The following is a 26912-nucleotide window of genomic DNA, read 5'->3' on the forward strand; positions in this document are numbered from 1 at the left end:
TTAAATTTTAATGCTAGGGGGTCATAGTATAGGTATTAAGTTTTATAAATATTAAAAAACGATTTTTGAAAGGCACTTATTTTTTAAATAATTTTTCCATAATTAATAATTTTCTTTTAAAAAAAGCAATTATTCTTTTTTTTTTTGGTGATAATTCCACATATAAAAGCAAGCTGCATCCCTTGCCTATTATTTTGGACACATTAACTCACAAGCCCAAGCGCATAAGCCTAACTTGAAACGCGTCACATTTTTGCGTCACATTTATTTAAAAGTACCAAATTTGCTACGATTAGGCATCTTCGCTCACTAACCGAGCTTCAAACTTCAAGGGGCTATCTCTATCGATACACTCGCAAATGTACGAGACCCTCGGTTTTTGAAAATTGCAATCTTCAAATAAAACTAAGGACCAATACTAAGAACCAAAGAACCAAACTAAGAACCAATGCAGAACCAAGAACCAAAAACTAAGAACCAAAGGACCAAAGAACTAAGGACTGGGAGTGACCCACTTATACTTCAACTAAAGCAGATGGAGAAAAAGTCTCTTCATTACCTGCCTACACAAATTGCAATTCGCGTATACAAACCTATACAAACCTATCAAAGCTATACCAAACAAATAGTTGTCCAAATTCTAACTGCCAAGTTCTAACTGCCAAGTTCTAAATGACCTAACAGTCCTTTTTTTTAATACTTACGCCAAAAAGGTTCTCAGTCAGGAATGACATCTTTTAGAGAGTCAAAGTCAGAAAGATCAGAGATATACTGGGCCGCAGAGACAAAGAATCCCCCAGAACCTCTGTGCACAGAGTACCTGCTGAGTGGATTTCTGTCCTGTTCTCCCCAGTAGATTTCTGTCCTCTGACAAGATCGCTCCTCCAGATAGCCACTTCTGATGATGCCTCCGTTGTTGGGCGCCATCTGAAGAACTGAAATCTTCATTCTCAGGGTAATATAACAAAGAACTTGGCAAAGAAGCTGAAATATGAAAAGACATCTTTATTAAACTCAAATGAGTGAGACTACGTCACACAGAAGCCTTAGCAACTGAATGAGGCAGTCTCCAGAATGGTCTTAGCTCAGACCTTTTATACCATTTATTATGCCCTAGGCATGCAAGGGAGTTGTACCAGTCACATTCCTAAACAAATGAAAAAGCTAGAGAGGCAACAGGTGAGTAGCCTTTGGGGTTTTAGCAGGATATGGGTAAAACATTATAATTACAGGGTTTCATAAAGGTTACAGTCGACAAAGGTAAAAAGACCGGACAAAACCAACATTCTTCTTTAGACAAGCTGGACAAACCCATAATAAAAATGGTCACCTCCCCATCGTAAATAGACCATAAAAACAGGAACAGAAACAGATAGGAATAGGATAAGGCATGTTTGTGTGTAATAAATATTTACAATGTCCTGTGCTCTGAACCTTAATCTTGATCAGCTAAAGGGCAGGAACTGGCTTGGCAAGGTCGGCCTCATGCAATAGTCAGCTTTCGCCAGGTCATGCAGGAGTCAGCACAAACCCAAGCTAAGGTGAATGTGTCCTAAATACTTGTTCAGCCACAGTCAGGGCCTATGTAAAGGGCAACCACAAAATGGTTGCCATGCACAAAATGGAACCCAAGGGTTCAGAACAAAACCTTCAAATACACAGTGAATCCATTGGTGTAACATGACGCAAACACTCGTATTTGCTGAACTTCACTGTTTACGGTTAGCTGTTACCAAAATCATAACAGAATCATGACATTTAAAACACAGGTTCAGAATTCACGGAACCACACTGCTGACTAGCAAGCCACGCGGCTGTGGGAGCTTGGCTCCTGGTCACTTACTCAGGGCAAGGGGGGAAGTAGGTAGGTGTAGAGGTTGCACTGCCAGGGCCACTCGGGCGGCTGGGTGCAGGGTGCTTTTGAGCCTTCGGGCGCTCAATTGATTTCAATGGGAAATCTCCGGTTTAGAAAAAGACTGCAAGCTCGGGGACGAGGATTCTTCAGGTGCCACCACCACTTTGAGAGGTAAGTTGGGTAGTTGGAGGATAGGTAGGTACCCCGGGATTGGGCACAGGGGGCCGCGGGGCGCCGCATGCAGGGGTGCCTTTGGGTGTAGGGAAATCATACCCTCTGTTGATCGCGGTAGGGGGGGCACCTTGTTCTGAGGCTGCAGGCTTCTTCAGGAGTATCGAGGGAGGTCCTTGGGTGCCGGACTCGGGGTAACAGTCGCCGTGGGGTCGTCCTCGTGGTCTTTGTTCACTCCGGCACTGGCCAGGCTTAGCTGGTGCAGAGTGTGCTGGGTTCGCGGTTCCGGGCTGCTGCCAGGGATTAGAGGTAGGTTTTGAGTAGAGCCTCTACTCATGGGATTCTCAGGGGCTTAGAGCCAAAAGGTAGCCAGGTCCTCCTGGGTTTGTGAGGTTGCTGGCCACAAGAGATGCCGGGTTGGAGCAGGAGCAGGTTCAAGGGTCGACAGGCCGGTAGGGCTGGGGCCAAAGCAGTTGGTGTCTTCCTCTTCTTAGCAGCTGCAGGGCAGGTCTTCTTTCTTCTTGCTCTTCTTTGTATTTCGGAATCTGGGGAAGGAAGGTTCATGGTGACCCTAAATACTAGATTTAGGGGCGTTACAGGTAGGTGAAGGGCAGGGACCAATGGGTCCCTGTCCTGGGGTGGGTACACCCCCTTTCCTGCCTCTCTCCTGTGGGAGGGGGACAGTAGCCTAGTCCTGATAGGGTAGGGCTTCCCATCTTCAAGATGGCGAGAGCCCGGAGATGTGCTTCACCTCGCCTCCCCCACTTGAGGGGTGGGGTTGGCAGGCTGGCACATCCCCTGTCCTTATTTGGGGTTTCCTGCCAAGCTTCCCGCCACAGTGGGGGCTTGTAGTGGCCTGGGGAAGCTCAGAGAGGCGGCATGCCTTTGAAGCTTCCCCCTGCCCATCCTGGGGGAGGAGATTTAGCACCTCGCCCAGGATGTGCATTGTTTCAGGCCCAGGAGAGCAGGGGCTCTCCCACCCAGGGGTCCAGCAACATATCTGCTGTGTGGGAGCCTAGGCAGCCCCAGAGCAGACGTGGATTGTAGGTTAGGTTTAAGGGGGCATCTCTAAGATGCCCTCTGGGGTGCTTGGTACATTAAATCCCACACTGGCATCAGTGTGGGTTTAATGTGCTGAGAAGTTTGATACCAAACTTCTCAGTCTTCAGTGTTGCCATTATGGTGCTGTGGAGTTCGTGTTTGACGAGCTCTCGGCACCATGTACTCTTAAATGGCAGCACTGCACTTACAGTGCTCAGGAATGGACCTGGGTACTGTAGGGACACAGGGTTCCTGCTCCTGTGCCCACACCATTGGCATAAGGCACCCAGCTAGAGGGGTGGCTGATGTATGCCATGGCAGTGTAGGTGATGGGCATGGCACACAGGGATATGTGCCATGTCGATTTTGTTTTGTCTTGCACCCAGACACCCAGCCTGCAAAGGCAGTGTGTGTGTGTAAGGGTACAGGGCATCTAAGGGTGGCACAATGAGTGCTGCAGCCCTTAGAGGCCTTCCCTGGTCACAAGGCCCTGGGTACCTAGGGTACCATTTACCAGGGGCTGACTTGTGGCCAGGGTTTGCCAATTTGGGTTTTGTGTGTTTTAGGGAAGGAACATAGGCCCTGGGCACCTGATTGGCAGGAGTCCAGGGCACACTCAGTCAAAGTACATTCAGCAATTCAGCAAAAAGTGGGGGCATACCATGCAAGAAAGATGGCACTTTCTCACACTTGTTAATTATTTCTTGAATAGTAAGCATCTGAAATGAGAATAATAATTACTCTTATTTTAAATTGATACCCATAATGCTTTTTGATCACTATAATAGCATTCTAATGTTCCATAGGCCTGTAATACTTGATTTGTGTATTTGTGATCTAATGATGATTGGTAGTTTGTTGTGTATGTGTTTAAAAGTTATTTGCATTGTAATTGTTTCTCCATAAATTCTAGAAGTAGTGCACTTTTGGGCATTTTGTTTTTAAATCTATGTTAAAATCTCCCATAATGATATATTTATAATGTGGGTAGAAGTGTGTTACGTTTTGTATTGTTTGTAATAGTGTTTGTATTAATATATGTGGTGGTTTGTATAATATTATAACTAGGTAGTTGTTGTTATTAATATGTAGTGTAAAATGTATAATGTCAATGCCTTGTTGTGTTTCATAAATAGGTAGAATGTAAAGCCCCTTTTTGTAGTAAAGTATAATTCCATGGTTTGTTTGTTGCTTATAGTATTTATCAAATACCATATAATGCTGGAAAAGGTGCTTATAGTATTTATCAAATACCATATAATGCTGGAAAAGGTGTCCACTGGACGTGTACCACGGAGCTTGCAGCGTGCTTCCGCAGTAGCCGAAGCCTCATTCTTGGAATTTTAAAACTTCCGCGTGTTGTATTTTGTTTACTTTATTTTCTTTTCCCTGGTTTTAATTGTTCTTACCCACCTCCTGGCCTATACTTGCACTGTAAAATTTAACAAACTCCCCGCTATTTTGCGGGTCCGGGCTCACGGGGCTGCTTCGTTTCTATGAGCGCCATCTTGGAGCGGGAAGGGACGCTCTAGCCACCATTCCCGAGCGCTCTAGTGCTCGATTGGGGGTTTAGCCTATATTAGACGCCTGTACTCGCCGGGTCAGCCTGGAAAAGGTGTCCACTGGACGAGTACCACGGAGCTTGCAGCGTGCTTCCGCAGTAGCCGAAGCATCATTCTTGGAATTTTAAAATTTCCACGTGTTGTATTTCGTTTGCTTTATTTTCTTTTCCCTGGTTTTAATTGTTCTTACCCACCTCCTGGCCTATACTTGCACTGTAAAATTTAACAAACTCACCGCTATTTTGCGGGTCCGGGCTCACGGGGCTGCTTCGTTTCTATCAGCGCCATCTTGGAGAGGGAAGGGACGCTCTAGCCACCATTCCCGAGCGCTCTAGTGCTCGATTGGGGGTTTAGCCTATATTAGACGCCTGTACTCGCCGGGTCAGCCTGGAAAAGGTGTCCACTGGACGAGTACCACGGAGCTTGCAGCGTGCTTCCGCAGTAGCCGAAGCCTCATTCTTGGAATTTTAAAACTTCCGCGTGTTGTATTTCGTTTGCTTTATTTTCTTTTCCCTGGTTTTAATTGTTCTTACCCACCTCCTGGCCTATACTTGCACTGTAAAATTTAACAAACTCACCGCTATTTTGCGGGTCCGGGCTCACGGGGCTGCTTCGTTTCTATGATCGCCATCTTGGAGCGGGAAGGGACGCTCTAGCCACCATTCCTGAGCGCTCTAGTGCTCGATTGGGGGTTTAGCCTATATTAGACGCCTGTACTCGCCGGGTCAGCCTGGAAAAGGTGTCCACTGGACGAGTACCACGGAGCTTGCAGCGTGCTTCCGCAGTAGCCGAAGCCTCATTCTTGGAATTTTAAAACTTCCGCGTGTTGTATTTTGTTTGCTTTATTTTCTTTTCCCTGGTTTTAATTGTTCTTACCCACCTCCTGGCCTATACTTGCACTGTAAAATTTAACAAACTCACCGCTATTTCGCGGGTCCGGTCTCACGGGGCTGCTTCGTTTCTATGAGCGCCATCTTGGAGCGGGAAGGGACGCTCTAGCCACCATTCCCGAGCGCTCTAGTGCTCGATTGGGGGTTTAGCCCATATTAGACGCTCTTTCCTAGCGCAGCGGTGACGCGCAGCGGAAGCGCCTTCTCTGCGCCTGAGTCGCGCCAGAGTCCTGCCCGTCTGCGCTCGTCAGCGCTAAGGCAGGGCTAGGGCAGGACTCTCTGGAGGTTGACTATGCTTGCGGCCAATTACCTACTTAGTTTTCGGAAGAGGTTGGGTGGATGTGCGCATGGGGCCCTTGATCCTCTCTCCGGCCCTGTTCAGTGTTCTCGGTGTAGGTTTGAGCTCCCATTGTCTCTGCCTATTAGGGCCCTACAGCCCCCACCAAGTGTTTTTAATGTAGTAGACCACTCTGCGGTCTCTCACCAGCAAAGTACATTTAAAATATTCCATCTGAACGTGAGATCGTTGGTCTGCCATTATTTAGATGTTTTTACTCTACTTACAGATGAAAGACCGGATATATTTTTCTTAACGGAAACCTGGCTACATGACAACGCCACGGCGGCGATAAATCTTGCTCTACCTATGGATTATACTATGTATACCTTACATCGTAACTCGAGAGGTGGCGGGATTGCGGCCGTAGTTAAGACATGTTATCCTTGTTCATGGAATGCCATAGGTATAGCGGGTTGCGAAAGTGCTCACTTTGCAATCTCGATGACCCCACAGTTTACCTTCTCCGATCTGGTTATCTACAGACCCCCCGGCCCTGATGCTGCCTTTCGAACTGCTCTTCCAGAGGTGGTCTCTTCTCTAGCCCTCAGATCAGCAAACTTTAGTATAATAGGTGATCTTAATCTCCACATGGATGCCCCTCAATCCTCTGTGGTGAGTAGTTTTCTTGCAGATCTTGAGGCGCTACGATTATATCAGCACATTAATTGTCAGACCCATGTAGGGGGTCACATTCTGGACCCCTTTCTGACGAATCTGCATAATGTGAGTGTATCGCCGTCTAAACCTATGGTGTGGACAGACCACTATCTGGTCGAAGTCTGGATTACTTCGACTGTCCCTCCTTTTAAAAGTACTATACCCGTCGTTTTTAAACGCCCTTGGAGGAATATGAATCTGGAAGATTTCCACCACCTTTTGCTACAACATCTTCCAGAACACCCTACAGACGTTGCCTCCGGGTATGACCACTTTTGCGAGTGGTTGACCCAAGCATTAGACATTTTAATACCAGCGGGTTGGAGTAAGATCCGGCCGGGCCACTCAAGCCCATGGTATGACGACTCCCTTAGGCTCCTTAAGGTCGCCTGTAAGAGGGCAGAAAGAGCTTGGCGCAAGGCATATGATCCCATTCTTAAACAGGGATATCACCGAGCTATCTGTAAAGCACGGGCCTCATTTTATTCCTTAGAATTTAAGAACAGTTCTAACCCTACTAAACTAATCTTTAAGGTTTTTAAAGATCTGACCAATAAGAAAGTCGCAGTGATGGGGAATGGCTCTTTGGCCCACTGTGAAGAGTTAGCATCTTTTTTTGTGGAGAAAGTGGACGCGATCTATAGGTCTTTTCCTCCTCTTACTACATCTAATAACAACATAGGATCTATGCATGTCATTTCCAGTCCATTGTTAGTGATTCCTGTGCCATCCCAGGAAGAGTTTGAATCCTTAGTTGTGAAAGTCAAATCGGGCTTTCCGGCGGACCCTCTGAGACCTGCACAATTTAGGGAATCCACCGAGATCTGTTTCCCGTCTCTTTATAATCTCATCAGGTTATCTTTCACATCTGGGACGGTACCCATAAATGGAAGCAAGCCACGGTTATACCGATATTAAAAAAGCCTATTCTAGATCCAACAAAACCAGAACATTATCGGCCCATTTCTCTGCTTCCATGGATCTCTAAGATCGCTGAGGCTCACGCCAATAATATTTTATCTGGTCACCTTCTAAATACAGGCATTCTTGATCCCTCCCAGAACGGCTTTCGTGCTAGCCATAGCACAGAGACAGCTCTGTTGGCTATGGTTGAGCACCTGCGGAGGATGTTAGACTCTGGACAGACGGCGGCACTGATCCTTTTGGATCTCAGTGCCGCCTTTGACACTGTCTCCCACCCGATTTTGCTTCAACGGTTAAGAGAAGCCGGAGTGGAGGGTGCAGCTCTAGACTGGTTTTGCTCATTTTTGGCTGAGCGCACTTTTAAAGTGTTTATACCTCCCTATGAGTCTACTCCTCGCCACATCTCCCAAGGAGTCCCGCAGGGTTCGGCACTTAGTCCGACCCTGTTTAATTTGTATGTGCAACCGCTGACTGTGGTCACCAATAAATGAGGCCTAACTATGGTGTCCTACGCCGATGACACCCAGCTAGCGGTTGCTCTAAACGGGAACACTGTGTTGGATGCTTCCAATTTTCAGAGGGCCCTCAAGGAGGTGGCAAGCTGGATGACGGATAACCGCCTCCAACTCAATGCCACTAAGACTGAAGTCTTAGTCTTGGGCAAAGAGGTTCATCTTTGGGGAGGCGACTGGTGGCCATCAGAGCTTGGCCAAGCCCCTATCCCGGTGACACAGGTAAAGAACCTTGGGGTCTGGCTTGATGCCAATCTATCATTTACCCCTCATACAAAAAAGGTGGCTGGTACCTGCTTTGGTGCCCTTCAAAGTCTTAGGCCCATCTTTAAATTTTTCGATGCCTCCACTAGGCAACTCATAGTCCAAGCTATGATTCTTTCCAGATTGGATTACGCCAGTGCACTTCTATTGGGCACCAACCAAGCAGAGCTTACACGCCTTCAGCGTGTGCAAAATGTGGCTGCCAGAATGTTGGTCGGTTTGCCCAAATTCTGCTCAGCTAGGCGTTCCATTCTGGACCTTCATTGGTTACCTGTCGGGCAGAGAATAAAGTTCAAAGCCTTGTGCCTGGTTTTTAAAATCCTAAAGTTTGCCTCTCCTCCCATTTTAGCTCAGACCATCTCCTACTATACCCCTGCAAGAGCATTATGATCAACTGGTCAATTTCTGGCTAATGTCCCTCGTTTCAAAAAAGCCAGGATGGGCGGCCGCTCATTTGGTGTTTTGGCAGCAAGCCTTTGGAACACACTGCCTGTCAGTATTCGTTCTATTCCTGATTTGCTGCCGTTCAGAAAGGCTGTGAAAACATTTTTGTTTCCTCTGGCTTAATGGTTTTTGCGGCTGGTTACCACGCGTCTTGTGTTATGTCACCTGATCCTTTATAGCGCCGGGACGCCACTTGGCTGCGGCATTTGTGCGCTTTACAAATATAAATAACATAACATATTGCTCTATAAAAAAATCATTGTGTGTTGCTTTTCTAGTAGTGTTTATTTCCGTTAAGCAAATAATGTCAGCTTTCATACGGTTTTTATCTGATGTGATTGATTTAAAATGCTTTGGAAGTGAACGTATATTTTGTGTGATAATATTTAAATGTGTGCTCTATGTTCCTATTTGTGGTACAGATATTTCTAATTGCATATGTGTTCTTAATCTTTGCATTTCTTCTTTTACTTTTGGATGTATTATAATTTTGTGTTCATTAAAGGTTTGAATGTATATGTTTGATACAGATTTTGCTCTACTTAAAGCTACGTAATGCAAGTGATGTATTTTACTGTTATTAAAGTGTATATAAAGTAGTTCTATAGTGTCACCTTGTGTCCTATGTATAGTTTGTGCAGATGATTGCCGTAATAGAATTTGTTTGCGTATAATTGTTATACATTTTTTAGTGAATTGGAAATGTCTTTAAATAGGATGTATGGTATGGGTGTCCATGTTGATGAAATGTGTGAGTGCTGTGTTTTTTTGGTTCCCGTGTAATGTTCCCAATTGTTTTATTATCAAATGCAATCCAAACGATATATGGTGTATTAATAATATTTTCCACTAACTCAACTAAACCTGAAGCTCCATTAGTTAACCCATCATTAACATTAACATTACAAGTTAAATCATACCGTAGTTTTAAAGCAATGTGTAATGTGTGGGCAAGTCCCATAGTTTTTGTTGGCTCTTTTGGTAATTGTTTTAATAATGTTTCTATAACTTTTTCTGCAAGTTCTGAACTGACGGTATCTTTTGCTATTGCAGTATAAACTGGATATTGTTGGCTATGTTGTAATAAAACTTTATTGTTAATGTCATTTACTTCGTTGTTAGTTGACATTATATATGGGATAGATTTTCTAATACTCTTATCTGATTGTTTTTTCACTGGAACATGTGACTTAAACCACTTGCCCCAGGAGCTAGGCCGTCCAGCGCATAACCTCTCATTTTCTAGAGAGAAAATTTTAATCTCACTGGACGCAATTGTACCTGCGACAGCCCCTGGCCCAGATGGTATTCCGGGTGACCTTTTTCGTGGAGATCGGGGAAATCGGGCTACCTATTTTACAATGTTGGGCAACAACATAGTTGGTGGGGGAGGATTACCGATTCATGAAAAGGGGCTGAAGTAGTACCCATCTTTAAGAAAGGGGACAGGTCGATGCCCTCCAACTATCGTCCGATCAGCTTGATCGATTGTGCCCAAAAAGTCTTTTGGCATTCCATCCTGACTAAAATCCAGGACTGGATGGATGAGAATGACATCCTCTCTCCACTCCAACCAGGATTCCGGCAGAAGACCGGCACAATGGATCAAGTATTCCGCTTAGTCATGTTATACTGAAAGGTTGTTGTCCTGGGCAAGGCAAGCCTATACCTTGCCTTCATTGATTTAAAAACTGCATTCGACCTTGTTCCCAGGGACCTACTATGGCAGGTACCTAGGGATATGGGAATGCCTTTAGAGATCCTGGAAATATTAGTTACGCTCCATGATGGAAACTATGCCCGGGTGAGGTGGGGAAACCAGGGACAACTTTCCGAGCCTTTCATGATCCAACGTGGGGTCCGCCAGGGTTGTGTATTGGCCCCTACCCTTTTCTCCCTGTACGTCAACCAGGTAGAAGAGCTTTTGTGCTCACAATCCGTTGACGCACCATTTCTGGTGAACCAAAAATTGGCTACACTGTTATTCGTTGACGACAACCTACTAATTTCCAATACACCCACGGGTCTCCAAAAGCTTTTAAACCACTATAAGTCATTCTGTGATGAGAGGGGCTTGGTTATCAACACAACTAAAACCAAGCTAATGATGTTCAACCTGCACAAATCCTTTCAGGGAAACATACTCCTGGACAATGTCCCGCTTGAGAGGGTTAGCTCCTTTGATTTATTGGGTATTAAATTATCGGAGGGAATGGCTTGGAAAAGACATTTAGAGAAAGTCTTGTTGAAATTTATCAAGCTTACTGGGGCTTTGTAAAAGGAGCATTGTTTGTTGTACACCAAGCCCGTAGCCCCTGCCCTTAAATTTTACAACTGTAAGGCCGTGACCAGCGCCCTTTATGGGGCGGAGCTGTGGGGCATAGCACCCTCCAACGAGCCCGTAGCTGTGGAAAATAAGTTCCTTAGGAGCCTGATTTCCCTCCCCTTAAGTACACCCCTTCTCCCTCTGAAACTCGATCTGGGTGTTAAGCCCATTAATGACCTAGCGAGGCAGCGTACACTGTTATTTTTGCATAGACTGGATTCTACTCCCGACTTGGCACATTATTTAGCAGCTCTTTGTGAGGTCACCCGCTTGGATACCACTAACAAAATTGGGTGGATTAAACAAGTAAACACTTTATGGTCTAGTATTGGTCCGCCAACCCAGGCCATCGGCCAACCACCTTCATATACAAGATGCCAAATAAAACATCTGTATTGGGCTTGGGTCAAAGAGAACAACCTTCGGAAATTTCAACCTGGCTCCCTAACAGATTCTTTTACCGATTTTAAACCGAATTGCTGTTTAGAAAGCTACCTCGACATCATCAAGGTGCCAGCCAACAGGAAGCTGTATACACAGTTTAGACATGACAGCTTACCAATTAATGCTTTCACTTATTCCTGGCAGAGTAACAAATTTCAATCCAAGGGCTGCCCCGCCTGCCAATGTCCGTATGAGACTATCGGGCATGTACTTTTTGCATATAAAGCATATTCCAAACCAAGACGTAAATGGCTAGCTCCTGTGTATAGACAATTAGGGACCCGTAGCTCTAAAGTTGCCCTACGGATATTAAAATCAGACGCTAGACCCCGCTTCGCCTGTGCCACTGCGAAATTCCTTGGCCAGTTCTGGGCGATTAGAAGGAGGCTACCAGGCTCAATTGGTACGAAGAGCTAAAACTAATTGTGCTGATCAATCACGACTATATTGACCAGTTAATGCTGCTATTTTTAAACTTTTAAATAATAATTTTGTTATGGTTGCATTTTATGTATTTTATTATTTTATGATTAGTGTTAGAACTTTATTCTTAACCAGGGGTAATCTCCCCCTTCCTTCAGGCTTAATGTGCAAGCTCTTAACACAGGAACTGCTTGGCGCAACTTTCCATGATACATTTGCACTTTATTTCTATAACCATGCTAGAGAGATTAAAGTCATGAATTGTGTGGAATTGTTTTATGTATATGATGATGATGATGATGATGATGATATCAATGTCATCTTATCATGTCAACTTGAGCACTTTTATTCTTTATTTGTACATTTGCTTTGAGAAATGCTCTTTCACCCAAAATGACACACCCATGATTTATACGGTGGTTTCTTTTGTGGTCTGTTAAACCGAAATAAATAATTTGTTGTTGTTACTAGCTGAAACATAAGGGTTGTAATGCAGTGTAGAGGGGTGCAAGTGGACAGCTTAGCAACCTCTGTGATTCAACCAATCAAGTAACTCGCTTTAAAGAAAACCTGCCTTTAGCTTTTGCTTGTGGTAGTGGGTTGCTGTTTGTGCATGTGCATCATCTCAAGTACATTAACATGCTACAGTCTAGGTATGTCTGTGAATGTCTAGTCGCTTTTCAGTGCCATATAACTGTAGATGACAACACTTTTGGTGATGTCACTTATGGCAATGTCACAGAGGTCAACAGTTGTGCCTCACAGTTCAGCCCCACGATCCTCCGCCTGGTAATGAGGAAGCCGGTTCCTGCATGTGACCTCGGCTCAGATTTTCCAAAACTTTTACTCCTTTAAATCAGATGTCTCCAAAGTATCACCTCCTAGTGGTGATTCACATGAACTTTCCAGGTTTATAAGCCCGAAACAGTTACCTCCTCTAAAGTGTCATTTTACTTCATCTGTTGATGAATTAACAAACTTTCTTTTAAACATCTGGTTTTCTTTCAATGTGAAGCTGCCTTCAAGACCATTTGTGACACTTTGAGTATTTCAATTCTCTTACAAGTGCCTTTGAAGCTAACAAGATGCCCCATGGCATGTTCACCCAGTCAAAGCCTTAGAGCTCTTGGTGGGGCATCCTACAGTCCTTTAAATGGGCCTTGTTATTGAGAATGTGGTCACCCATGGTGTCACCCTTCTGGAGCTTGGAGCATGGAATGCTGAAGAAGTCAGCTTCACCCTGCTACTCCGTACCATGCTCCATACACCCAAACAGTATCCTTTTTTGCCGAAGAGAACTCCAAATGACTGCAAGAGGTCTTAGGAGGTAGTCAAAATAGATGCATGCAATGATAATTTTTGTATGATGATGATTGTGTTGCAAAAGAGCACTGCCAACGACACAGGCCTGCAAATGGAGCGACCCTTGGCCAAGGGCTGGTGAGTGCTGGTTTTGGTGGCTGGGTGAACAGATAAGTCCACTATAAGGCTCCGTGTTTGACTCCATGGTCGCAGGTTCACATCCTAGCAGAACTACTTGATCACTTTTATAAATGTAAATAAAATGATGCTATTAAGCTGTGTAATACTGAACATCAGTTATCGATCAATGGCGCCAAGGACCCTGCTTTGAGATGAAAGTGTGATCTACATAGGCTACCATGATGCAGAGTATTGTCTTCCCCCAAAAAGGCAAATTCTGACAATGAATCTATTCTGGAAAACGGAAAGCCATATTTATTACTCATTAACGTAAGTGCATCAAGACATATCATCACATCCATGTATAACACAATTCATCACTCAAGCGTGCAAAAATTTGTGAGACTATGCAGAAAAAGAATTTTTGCCAGAGGGCCCTTTCTCCGATGACCACTAGACCCATGGACCCCTCTCGCCATTCTGGAACCATTCTGGTCCCTCAAACGACTTGTCATGCAGACCATCCCAACCACCCCGACCCTGTGGACTGATGGCCAGTGCCCAGGGCAGCAGTGCCGGTCGGGCAGACTAGCCTGAGCCCCAATCATCAGCCCAAAAATTGTGGAAAATGATGGTCAATTGTCATGATTATCATCATTTTCCCAATGGCGAAAACAAAACTCCCTTGGTGGAGGTTGAGGTTCAAAGCAGGGCGGAAGCTTAATAAGGAGGGCCTTTCTTTGTTGGCCAGATCCTCGAACGCCAGACCTCCGTGTGTGGAGGCAGGTTTCACAGGTGCACGGGAAGCATTGTCATTGCCACTAGTCAACCTGCGAGAGAAATGCCCTTTCCGATGGACAGGTTATTTTCAGCTCGGAAATGGAGGGATCTGTCCTTTCGCTCAAGGCGGGCTGTAGGCTGCTCTTTATTTAGGTAGCACCTATTTCAAAATGCCACTTATGTTCACGTGTCCAAAGCAGTGACAACAGACATTATTGTAACGCATTGTGCTACCTTGAGTTACTTTGCGTCAGGGAAGGGTTCCATGGGTGGTGCATGGATGTTTGTGTATCCACCCATGGATGTTTACGAAAAATCCATGTTTACAAAGAGATGTAGAAACCGGTTTGCACTAGAATGGTGCACCTGCCTGAAGCTGGCATATCAAGGAGAAATATCTTTATTTCTCTTCATTATTTCCTATTTGCATATAAGCTGCATTCTGCAGTCAAAATAGAAAGAGGAAATAGCCTCAAAGGATAGTTTTGTGTAGGAAGGTACTCCTTTCTGAACGAAAAATATCCTGACAATAATGAAGGTACCCTTGACTAAGGGGCAAGATTGCTTGCAATGGTGCTAGATAGCCATAATCGTGCAAATGCATGGAGAGGGCAGAACTGCGCCATTGCTTCGAAAATATGACACAGTTTTGCTCTTTCCATTTCACGGAATGAGGCACAGCAACTTCACTTGCTGCATTGCACTGATTGAAATGTTGTATAACTGGCCCTATGTGCATAAAGTATCATCAGGTCAGTATGCCAGTCCCTACAAATACTCAAAAATTCGAATTTGCAGCCACAGGTAGTATAAGTGGAAGTTCCAGCAGGCCACAGAAGGCCTAAAGCTAGTTGGTAATCGAGATTAGTAACCATGGAGACCAAGTCAGTCTGTCACACCTCTCCTTAAAATTAATCAGTGATGCAGAGTTGTAAGTGTATGGAGTATATGGAGACGGCACAGTGTTGGGTCAAGAACCCATCACCAAAGCTAGTTATTGATCAATAGCAGTGACTACAGAGTGTATATGTGGAAAAGTCATCTGTTCTGGCGGAAAGGAAAAGCTTGCGCACCCTGATTGCTGTACCTAAAGCAGGTCAGTAGCGCCTAGATGCCCCCGGGCAGTAGTGCGCTTTACAAATCCTGCTAACATAACAGTGTATCAAGAAGTGCTAATGTAGCAATCCATCGCTCAGCTCAATATTCCGTACTCATGGTTGCCAAGTCTGCTTTCCAGGAGACTGTTTTAGTGAGAGTGAATATAGCAAACATGGCACATCTATTGTTCACTGTGCTGAATATGAGGAACAAGCAATCTGTGGGTTGTATTGGCCTCCTGCACATCAGGGATAAAGACAGCATGGCTAACAGGAGAGAATGAGCCTGATAGGACCGGATTCTTGACTACCTGGTTATCTCCAAGAATCCTCTCAGGTCGCCAGGATCTTTTTATCTGCTAAATAGCGTAGAGGGGAGGAAATCAAATTATTAGTACATAATCATCAGAATCAAATCTCATTTAGTAAGGACCACTGACTCCAAATCTAAAATTTGTAATATTTTATTACAACCAAAAATAACTGCACGTACAAACACCTTAGCACAAGGTGAAGTAGATAAATGGGCACTAGAACAAATGCAAGTCTACGTAAGAGTCTCATACGACTCAGAACAAAAAGAATAACAAGCTCTAAAAGCATAAGAAATGCAATGGTCAATCCAATATCTACATTAGGAATCATTAGCCTAAAAGGAGATCAGTTAGTCTTTCCGTACTCTATCTCTAAGGTGACATCCCTACTTAGCATTTCCCCATCCCAAGCAAGAGAATAAAAAGGTGTCAGGAGTGAAGACTTCCTAAGAGGTACGCTCACTTAGTCAGAGCTCGTTCTAAGATGCTACTTCTAGCTCCCCATCTAAACCTCAACTACTCAACCCACGGGGCACTGTCCCTAATACAAAATCCCAAAAACGTAGAACACGCCCTTCGACACACCTCTTCAGCCAGGTCTTCTTCCAGTACTTTTCCAGTGAAACTTGTATCCCATCCAACGACTGTTAACTTGACCTTGGGTCCCAGGCACCTTCTCCGCTGAAAGTATCATCCGCACATTCCAATATACTCCCCTGTTGGCTTCTCGTACCATCCTAACTCCTAAAACAAAGACCTAGTTTCACTAACAAGCTAAATGTCCTTGCACCTGCAACAGAAACATGGGAACGAAAAACTCTTCTCTAAGATGTTCCATCATCCTGTAACCAAAAGCCTTTACCAAGGGAAATCATTTTCGGTCTACAACGTTTAGCTAACAGAAGAAAATGAACAGGCCTTCTCTTTAAACGTATATGCGATCAGGCCTTTACAGTGTAAAACACATTACTAAATCACACATTAAGCATTAGTTTATCACTCTTTATACATGAATAAGCAAACTTGCACGTGCAACTTTATCATGGCGCACGTTTAACTAACACATTACATTACGTAAAAATCAGTCACTATGCATTTACCAAAATACATTTGCAATAATCTGCAGCATTACTTGTCATGAAAAGCATGGTTACATTTCTAATCACCTGTATGTTAAACGATTCTAATAATGCATTTCTATGGCACACTTAACCTACATTGTTTAATATGCGGGTGCTGACTAACAGTGAATATGATGCCCCCCTACAAATTTCAGAATAACGTGACGCTCTGTCAGTTCCCCCCTTTGATGACAAATGTCATCACACCATCACACAATTTACTCCCTTGGAGAAAGAACCGACCTAAACAGTACTTGTTGCCATCCTCCCCCGCCGGAACCTCTCCATATTCTTGATATTCTGATATTGACTGTCCTGCAGTCTAGCCATTTGCATCTCGCTTGGATAGCTCTTTCAATTCTGTTTCCTCTGTACCACTTATAAGCTCTGATGAGACCCCACAAGCAGATCACACAAACCACTACAATAATGAGAGGTTTTAGCACAAATCCAAGGAACCCTTTTCCCAAATTCGCAAACCAACTTCCCACACGACAAAATCCTTTACCAACCTTTTCCCACACACCTTCTTCAGTCAAATCTTCAATCTCTTGATGAATCGTGGTAATGTTGTCTATATATGTCTCCAGATCCTTGCTATTGTCTGGAATATATGTACAACATTAGTTAGATAGTTAATACTTTATTCGAATTCAATATTCATGAAATCATAAAAGCAACAGGTTCATACATGGACAAAAGTAAACCACAGTAAAAAATTTTGTTTAAATAGGACATACAAAGATTACCTAAAAATTGATTAAACTTTTCCTTTTCCTTAAAATACTTTTTAAAAAGCCCAGCATTATTGACACACAATATTCATCCTGTAAGGAAACTAAAAACAATAAAGCGGGGCGACTATGTCTCCGTGAACCATGTTTTTTTAAAAATGGCTTGATCCATCTTGATCTTTCCATCGAGTAAAATTTACAGAAACAAATTACGTGCAAGGTTGATTGGGTAGACAGATTATCACACGGGCAATTACAAAGTTTTCTCGCCCAATCATTAACTGCGGGAAAGGAAACTAGTCGGAAGAAAACGTCGAACCTTAGCCTAGTTAGTAAGAAACGGTCAAAGCCCACCTGACACCAGGTTAAATAAGGCTGAATGTTATAGGAGACCAGTATACGTTGATGTTGCAAAACGAGATTCTTGTTAAATTCAACGCCTAGTCTAAGTGATTCAACGTGAGACCAACATAGCTCCTTCAGATCCTTTCTTGTTATCCCGCACAGAGACTCTGGTTGATGATAAAACTCGGGTCTACCAAGATCCCTTGTGAATTGACAAATATACTTCAACCAGGGTATCCTGAGGGCCTTATCCAATCCCATGCAATCCTTGAGGATTTCTCTATTTAACGTTAGGTCCGGCGAGGTCCATACCCTATACCAAAGCAAAACTGGTTGTATGCTAATCAGGTCACTCACATAACGCATACCTAACTCTGCATGGCAGTTAAAAACAGGGGAGCTAACAGGGGTTGCCAGAATGAATCTCAAAAATGCATTCTCTACCTTTTGTATAGGGGAAGAATTGTTATAGATCCCCCAAATCCCTGCCCCGTATATGGCTATGCTGATGCACTTAGCTTGATACATTTTTAACAGAATCGCAGGTGGTCTCTTCCCCAACTTTTTCGAGAAAGTCATAAGTGCAGCGGTGGCTTTCTTGAATGACAATGTCCTATTTCTGATGGCTGGCCCCCAGGACCTCTTTTCCTCGAGGACTATGCCCAGATAAGAGAATATTTTGGTTGGGGCAAGTTCCTCCTTCCCAGCAAACAGGTGACACGCTTTTTTCTTACGACTACCACAGGACATTACAAATGATTTAGAAACATTGAGTTTTAACCCCCTGTTGTCCATGAAGTTTAAGTAAGTGTCCAGAGCAGTTTGGAGACCTCTTTGAGTCCGGGACATGATCACTGCATCATCAGCGTATAGGAGGGACGCGATTTGATGCTGATTAACCTGAGGGGAGTCGCGTACTGCAGCAACTAAGACATTTTCTAGGTCGTTAGTATACAGGTTAAACAGGAGTGGGGCGAGTACACACCCTTGTCTCACTCCCCTTTTTACATGAAAAGGCTTAGTGCATTCACCATTTATACCGTACCTAACCTTCGCCCTTGCGCCGGCATACAGCTGTCTTAGGAAGGGAATAAGTACTTCGTCTACCTTCATGTCGCTCAAGATCTGCCACAGTCGATTGTGGATGACACAATCGAAAGCAGCACTTAGGTCGACAAACACTACAAAGAGTTTACCTTCCTTGGCCTGGGTATATTTACCAAATAATGATGTAAAATTAAGAACCTGTTCTACGGTACCGCAGCCCTTGCGAAAACCGTATTGAACCGGTGATAGAATGTTGGACTCAGCGGCCCATAGTTGTAGGCGATTCAAAATGACCCGCCCGGTGACTTTCAAAAAAGAATCCAGAAGGGATATGGGACGATAGCAAGAGGGTTTATCCCGGTCCCCTTTTTTAAATATTGGTATGAGTACAGAGTCTGCCCAGGTGTCAATAAAGCCCCGCGCACAGCTAGCCTCCAGTACACGCGTGAGTAGAGGCGACCAGAGCCCAGGCTGGATTTTAAATAGATCTATTGGAACGCCATCAGCACCTGGCGCTTTGTTACCTTTGCTCTGGGTGATTGCGTCAAAGATTTCATTAACTGTAGCATCTAGCTTAATCGGAGCAAAATCGCCCGCCTTTTGACCCTGGGTAATTATCTTCATATCTACCAGTTTGTCTTTCCCTCCTGGATTATAAACCTCGGCGAAAAAGTCTACCCAGGAATCTTCTGTGATGGCCACTTCCATTCTATCAGTTTCCCCTGTAGTAAAAAAAGGTGCCTTGACCGCCAGCCAAAAGGCAGAGCAATCCTTATCCAAAGACGCATTGTATAAACATTCCCAAGCATCGTTCTTAATTGCGCATTTACGAGCCTTCCTAGCCTGGTTGTACACACGTCTAAGATAAATAATTTCAGTTTGATTCCTCGGATTTTTCCCTAAAGCATTCTTTAGGACAGTATGGGCCTTAGTACAGGCTGAGTCGAACCACCCTTTTCTAGCTACTTTCCCTTCTTTAATTGGACGTTGTAGGTCATCTTTAATTATCTTAGTAATTGAAGCAAAAGAGTCCAAAATGTCTGTATGAGATACTTCGTCCTGAAGGCAAACATTGATGGGAATTAATGCTTGTTTAATTATGGTCCTGTTCATCACCTCTTGATTACACTTTGACCATCTAAGGGCATACCCATTCATTCTATTTAGGGTGCAGTTAGTTGTCCAGGCCAATTTCTCCGCCGGAGTACAGACTGTTTTACAGGGGAGCTGTATACTAAAGCTCAATGGGAGATGGTCACTCACCCCAAGTGTATGTGTGGCAAAGTCGGTTAACCAGCTGGAGTGGGAGTTGGTAACGGTAACAAAGTCGATCAACGTACTAGACCCTCTCCCCACATACGTCGAGCTAAACTCCACCGGGGGCCTACAGAGCAGGTTAACAAAACCAAGATCGAATGATGCCATCATTTCATTAAATGAATCGCCCCCGCTATTATGATCAAAATGTGGTTGATATTCTGATTTATATTTTTCCTGATCACCACAGCCACTCAAATAATATTTACAGAGGTGGTGGTTGAAATCACCTCCCCAGATGATAATGTAATCCCTTGGGGATGAAACTAGTAGAGCCCCTAAATCCTTAATGAGAGTATTTATCATACCGTTAACTAGACCTTTCTCAATACTATTATGCATATTAACGATAAGCATCTCCACCTTGGGAGTCACCCGAATTAGAATGATCTGATAGTAGTTGCATTGGCCCACCAATTTTACTGACAGAGTCTCCATCAGATTGGATAAATAGATAATCAGGCCGCCTTTATTTCTCCCTGAAATGGAGGGACTAGCAGGTTGATGAAAAGTTCTGTAGCCGGTAATATGGATGGCGTCCAGGGACCAAGTCTCTTGCAGACATAATATATCTATGTCCTTATTATAGTCAATCCATATGGGATTTTCAATCTTGGAACGGAGACCAGCTACATTCCAGAAGGCAATCCTGGTTCCTTTATTTTTAACAACCCCTGGTTGATCGGACAGAAAAGTTACCTTCTGTTGGTCACCTACACAGGCTATCGCACTTGGTTCTTTCAAATCAGTTGTGGCAGGATCAACAGCAGCTTCCGTAGTTGGGCGTCAATCAACTCCTTCAAGTCCGCTCAAAACTGAGAAGCGATTGACCCCTTCAAAACTATGGCAGTGGCCGTCGTACCCACTCCACATCTGATTAGGAAGCGTTTTTCTGGGGAATTCCCAACCTGAATTAAGTGGGATGCGGTAGCTCTTCCTACTCCCAAGCTCAGAGACCTTGCTAGAATTTGGTCTGTTCAGCTCCCTATAAAAGTAATCAAGTGGGAGGATCTGGATACCCTTCGATTGTGGCTTAGCATTAAATATGGACTCATCAATTATTCGTCTAACCAAAAAGGGATTATTAAAATTGAGTATAATACAGTCTCCAGCTTTAGTCTTCCTGGTTCTACCAATCCAGGACACTCTACGTACCATTATTAAATCATTCCAAATGTTGTTACCCGCCAAAGTGTTCTTTGTAAACCAGTGGAGCACCTTATTTTTTAACTGCCCAAAGACCTCTCTAACGCCCCTGTTCAATACAGGGACGTTTGCGAGCACTACTACTAGGGGTGAACACACTGGTGGAAGATTAATAACTGGTAAAGGGACCCGTTCAACCTGTTCAGCCCGCTCTGTCTCCCCCATACATTTATCGCTGGTTTGTGAAGGTGTAATAGTAAATGAAGTGGGTTCGGCAATATTAACATTTTTAGTTGGAGGGAGCAACAGAGGTAAAGTAGTGGTACAATTTTCACCAGAAAGGGTTGCAGCTACAGGAATGGTTGGTCCTTGAGGGGCTAAGTTATTGCTAGACGTTATCTCGGTACAAGTGTTCGACTTGGGAAGTGTTATGTTATCGAGCCTACATGTATTCATATTGACAAGGTCACCCAAGGCGTCTACCTTCCCATTGATGATTTTCAGTCTCTCGATTATTGGAAGGGTAAAGGATCGCAAAAGATGGATTATGTTTGAAAGTGATACTACTGTGTCCTCGTCCCTTCCGCTAAATATAGCTCTATTATTTAAATCAGGAGGCTGCAATACAGGATCTATCGGTGCTTGAGAGTTCCTCTTGGATTTTTTGATGCCTTTCTTAGGACAAGTTACACTCTGTGTACCAGACAGCTTTAGAACTTTTGGTTTCCTGCCTGTTTGACTGCTCCCGCCCCTTTTCCTTTTCCCTTTCCTATCCATACTAGGTGGGGCCACTACCGTTATGGCTTCGAGGTCTACAAGATCTGCTGGCTGTAAACTTTTCCTGGGCTCTATCGGGTAAAAGCCCTCGGATGAATCAAGACTACTAAAAGAGTTATTACTCTTGGACACAATTTCCTCTACAAACGGGTTATCAGAATAAGTTGAGCTGCGTGGGCATATGGAAGTCAGATCTGCCCTTGCCGGTGACACCACATTATTTAAATCTCCTAGGGAAGAGCGTCTGGCGTTCAAAAGTTCCATAGACAGTCGCTTTTCAGTCCTGGCAATCTCCCTTCCTACAACGTCAGCAGCTCTCAGGAAAAAGTCATCAAGAGTGCCAGTAGGTCTTTCGCCGGCAACGGCCGGTGTAAGGCGGCGTTTCCCCTCGTTATCAGAAGTGAGTGACATGATCACGTACAAGTGCAAATAGTCAGGAAGATCTTACCGTGGAGAAGTAGACCTCAGGGACGTGCCCCAGCCCAGCCTCTGCCGGCCTTGGACGGCCGTAGACGGCCCGCCCTTTGCCCGGGCTTAGCCCGGCACGTCCCGCGAAGCGGGAGGCGCGAGGTCTGATAAGGCTGCCGCTGGAGAGGGAGGGGCTGTTACAGGTCACGCCGCCCCCGTAGGTCCTGGGCCATGTAGTTCTCGCTGGGCTGAGTATTCCGCTGTCAGTGCGCTGCGCGTCCTGCGAAGCGGGAGGCGCGAGGTCTGATAAGGCTGCCGCTGGAGAGGGAGGGGCTGTTACAGGTCACGCTGCCCCCGTAGGTCCTGGGCCATGTAGTTCTCGCTGGGCTGAGTATTCCGCTGTCAGTGCGCTGCGCGTCCCGCGAAGCGGGAGGCGCGAGGTCTGATAAGGCTGCCGCTGGAGAGGGAGGGGCTGTTACAGGTCACGCTGCCCCCGTAGGTCCTGGGCCATGTAGTTCTCGCTGGGCGGAGTATTCCGCTGTCAGTGCGCTGCGCATCCCGCGAAGCGGGAGGCGCGAGGTCTGATAAGGCTGCCGCTGGAGAGGGAGGGGCTGTTACAGGTCACGCTGCCCCCGTAGGTCCTGGGCCATGTAGTTCTCGCTGGGCTGAGTATTCCGCTGTCAGTGCGCTGCGCGTCCCGCGAAGCGGGAGGCGCGAGGTCTGATAAGGCAGCCGCTGGAGAGGGAGGGGCTGTTACAGGTCACGCTGCCCCCGTAGGTCCTGGGCCATGTAGTTCTCGCTGGGCTGAGTATTCCGCTGTCAGTGCGCTGCGCGTCCCGCGAAGCGGGAGGCGCGAGGTCTGATAAGGCTGCCGCTGGAGAGGGAGGGGCTGTTACAGGTCACGCTGCCCCCGTAGGTCCTGGGCCATGTAGTTCTCGCTGGGCGGAGTATTCCGCTGTCAGTGCGCTGCGCATCCCGCGAAGCGGGAGGCGCGAGGTCTGATAAGGCTGCCGCTGGAGAGGGAGGGGCTGTTACAGGTCACGCTGCCCCCGTAGGTCCTGGGCCATGTAGTTCTCGCTGGGCTGAGTATTCCGCTGTCAGTGCGCTGCGCGTCCCGCGAAGCGGGAGGCGCGAGGTCTGATAAGGCAGCCGCTGGAGAGGGAGGGGCTGTTACAGGTCACGCTGCCCCCGTAGGTCCTGGGCCATGTAGTTCTCGCTGGGCTGAGTATTCCGCTGTCAGTGCGCTGCGCGTCCCGCGAAGCGGGAGGCGCGAGGTCTGATAAGGCTGCCGCTGGAGAGGGAGGGGCTGTTACAGGTCACGCTGCCCCCGTAGGTCCTGGGCCATGTAGTTCTCGCTGGGCTGAGTATTCCGCTGTCAGTGCGCTGCGCGTCCCGCGAAGCGGGAGGCGCGAGGTCTGATAAGGCTGCCGCTGGAGAGGGAGGGGCTGTTACAGGTCACGCTGCCCCCGTAGGTCCTGGGCCATGTAGTTCTCGCTGGGCTGAGTATTCCGCTGTCAATAATTTACAAACTCCGCCCTCTTTTGCCAATAATACGTCTAAAGCAAGGCGATTTTGCAAAACCGTCGTCCTTATCGATAACATCTCTCCATCCACCAATATCAAAGACCTTGCTGTATTCATTTGACAACTCATCAACCACAGTCGCCAACCTTCTTATCTTCACGTCATTCAAAACCACACCCAAACTCGGTATCGTTGCTCCAAAGACATCACCAATCACCGCTCCCGCACTCACAGCTCTCCTTACTCTAGGGTGATGTCCAGTCTCCAAAAGCTCCAAATCTTCTGCATGATAGATTTTCTGAAAAATAATAGCCAAATAACATGTACCATACCAATTCGCAGGCAACCTTACATAGGCATTCCTTCCGCACACATAATAAACAGTTGTAATCACTTGCACCGAGCCTTGCAAAAAGTTCTTAGCTGAGTATTCCATCGTAAAGATATGATCACACGTACTTTGTCCTACCGAAACCTTTTCATAGTAGGTTTGAGGACGTCTCACACACAACTCACACAACTCACACGAAGCTTTAAAAACGCGCTGAATACGAGCGCGAGGCAGAGGCAGACAGAACTCCTGAGGCGGAAGCCGGGAGATAGCGAAATTCGTATTTTAAAAGTGTGATAACTGATTGTATTTTGTTCACTCACCTCCCCCTCCTGGGCACTTGCACATGAGGTCTTGGCATTTCCCCCGCAACTGATCGTATAGCTGCAGCAGTGCCACAACATCAACGCCGCCATTCTCCAGAGGCTGCTGGCCACGCCCCCCTCCAACAGGCCACGCCCCCCTTACTTTCCATCCTATAAAAATGTGCTTTCCCCATAAGCGCAGCGGACGGGCGCAGCGGGCGCGCCGTCAGCGCGCCGAAGGCACGCCTAAGGCAAGCCCGTCTGCGCCCGTCCGCGCCCTTCCGGGCCCAGGGGCCATACCCCCTGGTCAAACGGTATGCCCGCGTTTGTGCTATGACGCTGATCAGATTCTCGCTCTTAATTCTAAATTGAACCATCCAACAGCTACTTTTAATATGCTAGATCAATTCCAATTATGTTGCCCCCACTGCTCCTTCCATCTGGAGACCCCACAACGTTGTCGTAGTCTATCTCCTCGAGCAGTAATCCACTCTCCTTCAAGCTACATCCTCTTCAGCTTGAATTGCCGCTCCCTACCCAAACACAAACATGAGATTTTCGATCTCCTCACGGATGAATCTCCTGACGCACTCTTCATTACAGAGACGTGGCTCCGTGATAGTTCCGGACCAGATATTGCAGAAGCTCTTCCTGCTCAATATGCGATTGTTAGACATGATCGCCCCAAGAAAATTGGTGGCGGTATAGCAATAATCTTTAAAAATACCTACAAATGCCATCTGGATCCTGTTCCGTTACACGGCTGTGAGGCAGCGTTTTTTAAGCTGGCTCTCCAACCCAAAATCACTCTTTCAGGTCTACTAGTGTATCGCCCTCCAGGTCTTGGCAATGCCTGGCAGTTACAGCTCTCTGAACTCATAGCTTCGGCCTTATCTACATCTAGCAACTTTTTCGTCATTGGCGATCTGAACGTTCATCTGGACGATCAAAATGACAACTTGGCCTGCAATCTTATTGCAGACCTTGCTTCCATGATCCTCAGCTTATCCAACAAGGGCTCCACTCATATAGGCGGTCACCTCTTAGACCCAATTTTCTCTAACAGTATCCATGTAAAGTGTTCCGCGGCAGTGCCAATCATCTGGTCTGATCATTTTTTAATCAAATTTACTGTTACAAACTATGTGAACACACCCACTTACAAACCTGATCCCTACTCACAGAAAAGGGAGTGGAAAAAATTCGACCCTGCTGCTTTCAATAAAATTCTATCTGATCTTAAGCCAGAAAATATATTTGCGTCCAATGATATGGATGGGTTAGCCAGTGCTGCTAATGACTGGCTCTCGGAAGCCTTAAATACCTGTCTTCCCACTACCCACAAGAAAGGTATTATTCACAAAGCCCCCGCGCCTTGGTACAATGAGACGCTCCGTCTGCACAAATCAAAGTCTAAGAAATTAGAACGCTTATGGAGGAAAGACTACTCACTTACATCGGGTACCGCTTATAAAACTGAGCTGAAATGCTATCATAAGGTGTGTGCTACAACCAGAGCCATCCACGTCAACAAATCCATAAACGAAGCAATAAATAAATCAAAAACCCTATTCAACGTGGTGAAAGAGCTCGCTGGTTCACAGACCACGGCAACACCTCCCCAACTGTCCAACACGAAATGCGATGAGCTTGCCCAGTACTTTATTTCTAAAATTACAAACATACATCAGGACATTCTCGCTCAAAGCAAAACCCAAGTTCCCTCTATTTCCCCTCAGACTAGTAACGTGGCCATGAATTCCTCTGGGTCACCTTCACCTCTACTGCTAGCTTGGCCTGATCTCTGTCCGATAACTCTTTCAGAAACATTGAGCAAAATAAAGTCAGGATCCCCGCTGGACCCTTTGCCCGCCCCGATTTTACGCTCTCTGAACTCTTCGCATTTAGCCACCATCTGCAAAATGCTAAACAACTCACTGGATACTGCTATCGTTCCTAGCTGTTGGAAACATGCCATGGTCACCCCGCTTTTGAAGAAGCCACTAGCCGATCCCAAAATATCCGCCAATTACCGTCCCATTTCTTTACTACCGGCATTTTCAAAAATCTTGGAACGTCACATCCATGCCCATCTTTCAAAATTTGTAATTGACAATAACCTGTTACATCCTTCCTAATCGGGATTTCGCCCCGGTTTCTCTACAGAGACGACCCTACTGGACGTTACGGACAACCTGCGTCTGCTCTTGGATCGAGGAGAAACAGTTGCGCTGATCTTACTCGATCTCAGCGCAGCTTTTGATACTGTGTTACACAGTATCCTTCTCAAATCCCTCGCGGCCATTGGCATTGGAAACAAAGCATTGGACTGGCTCGCATCCTTCCTGTCTGACCACACTTTTCAAATTTTCTCCAAGTCATCGTCCTCTA

This window comes from Triturus cristatus, chromosome 4_2, assembly GCF_964204655.1.
Source record: "Triturus cristatus chromosome 4_2, aTriCri1.1, whole genome shotgun sequence".
In the NCBI taxonomy this organism is placed as follows: Eukaryota; Metazoa; Chordata; class Amphibia; order Caudata; family Salamandridae; genus Triturus; species Triturus cristatus.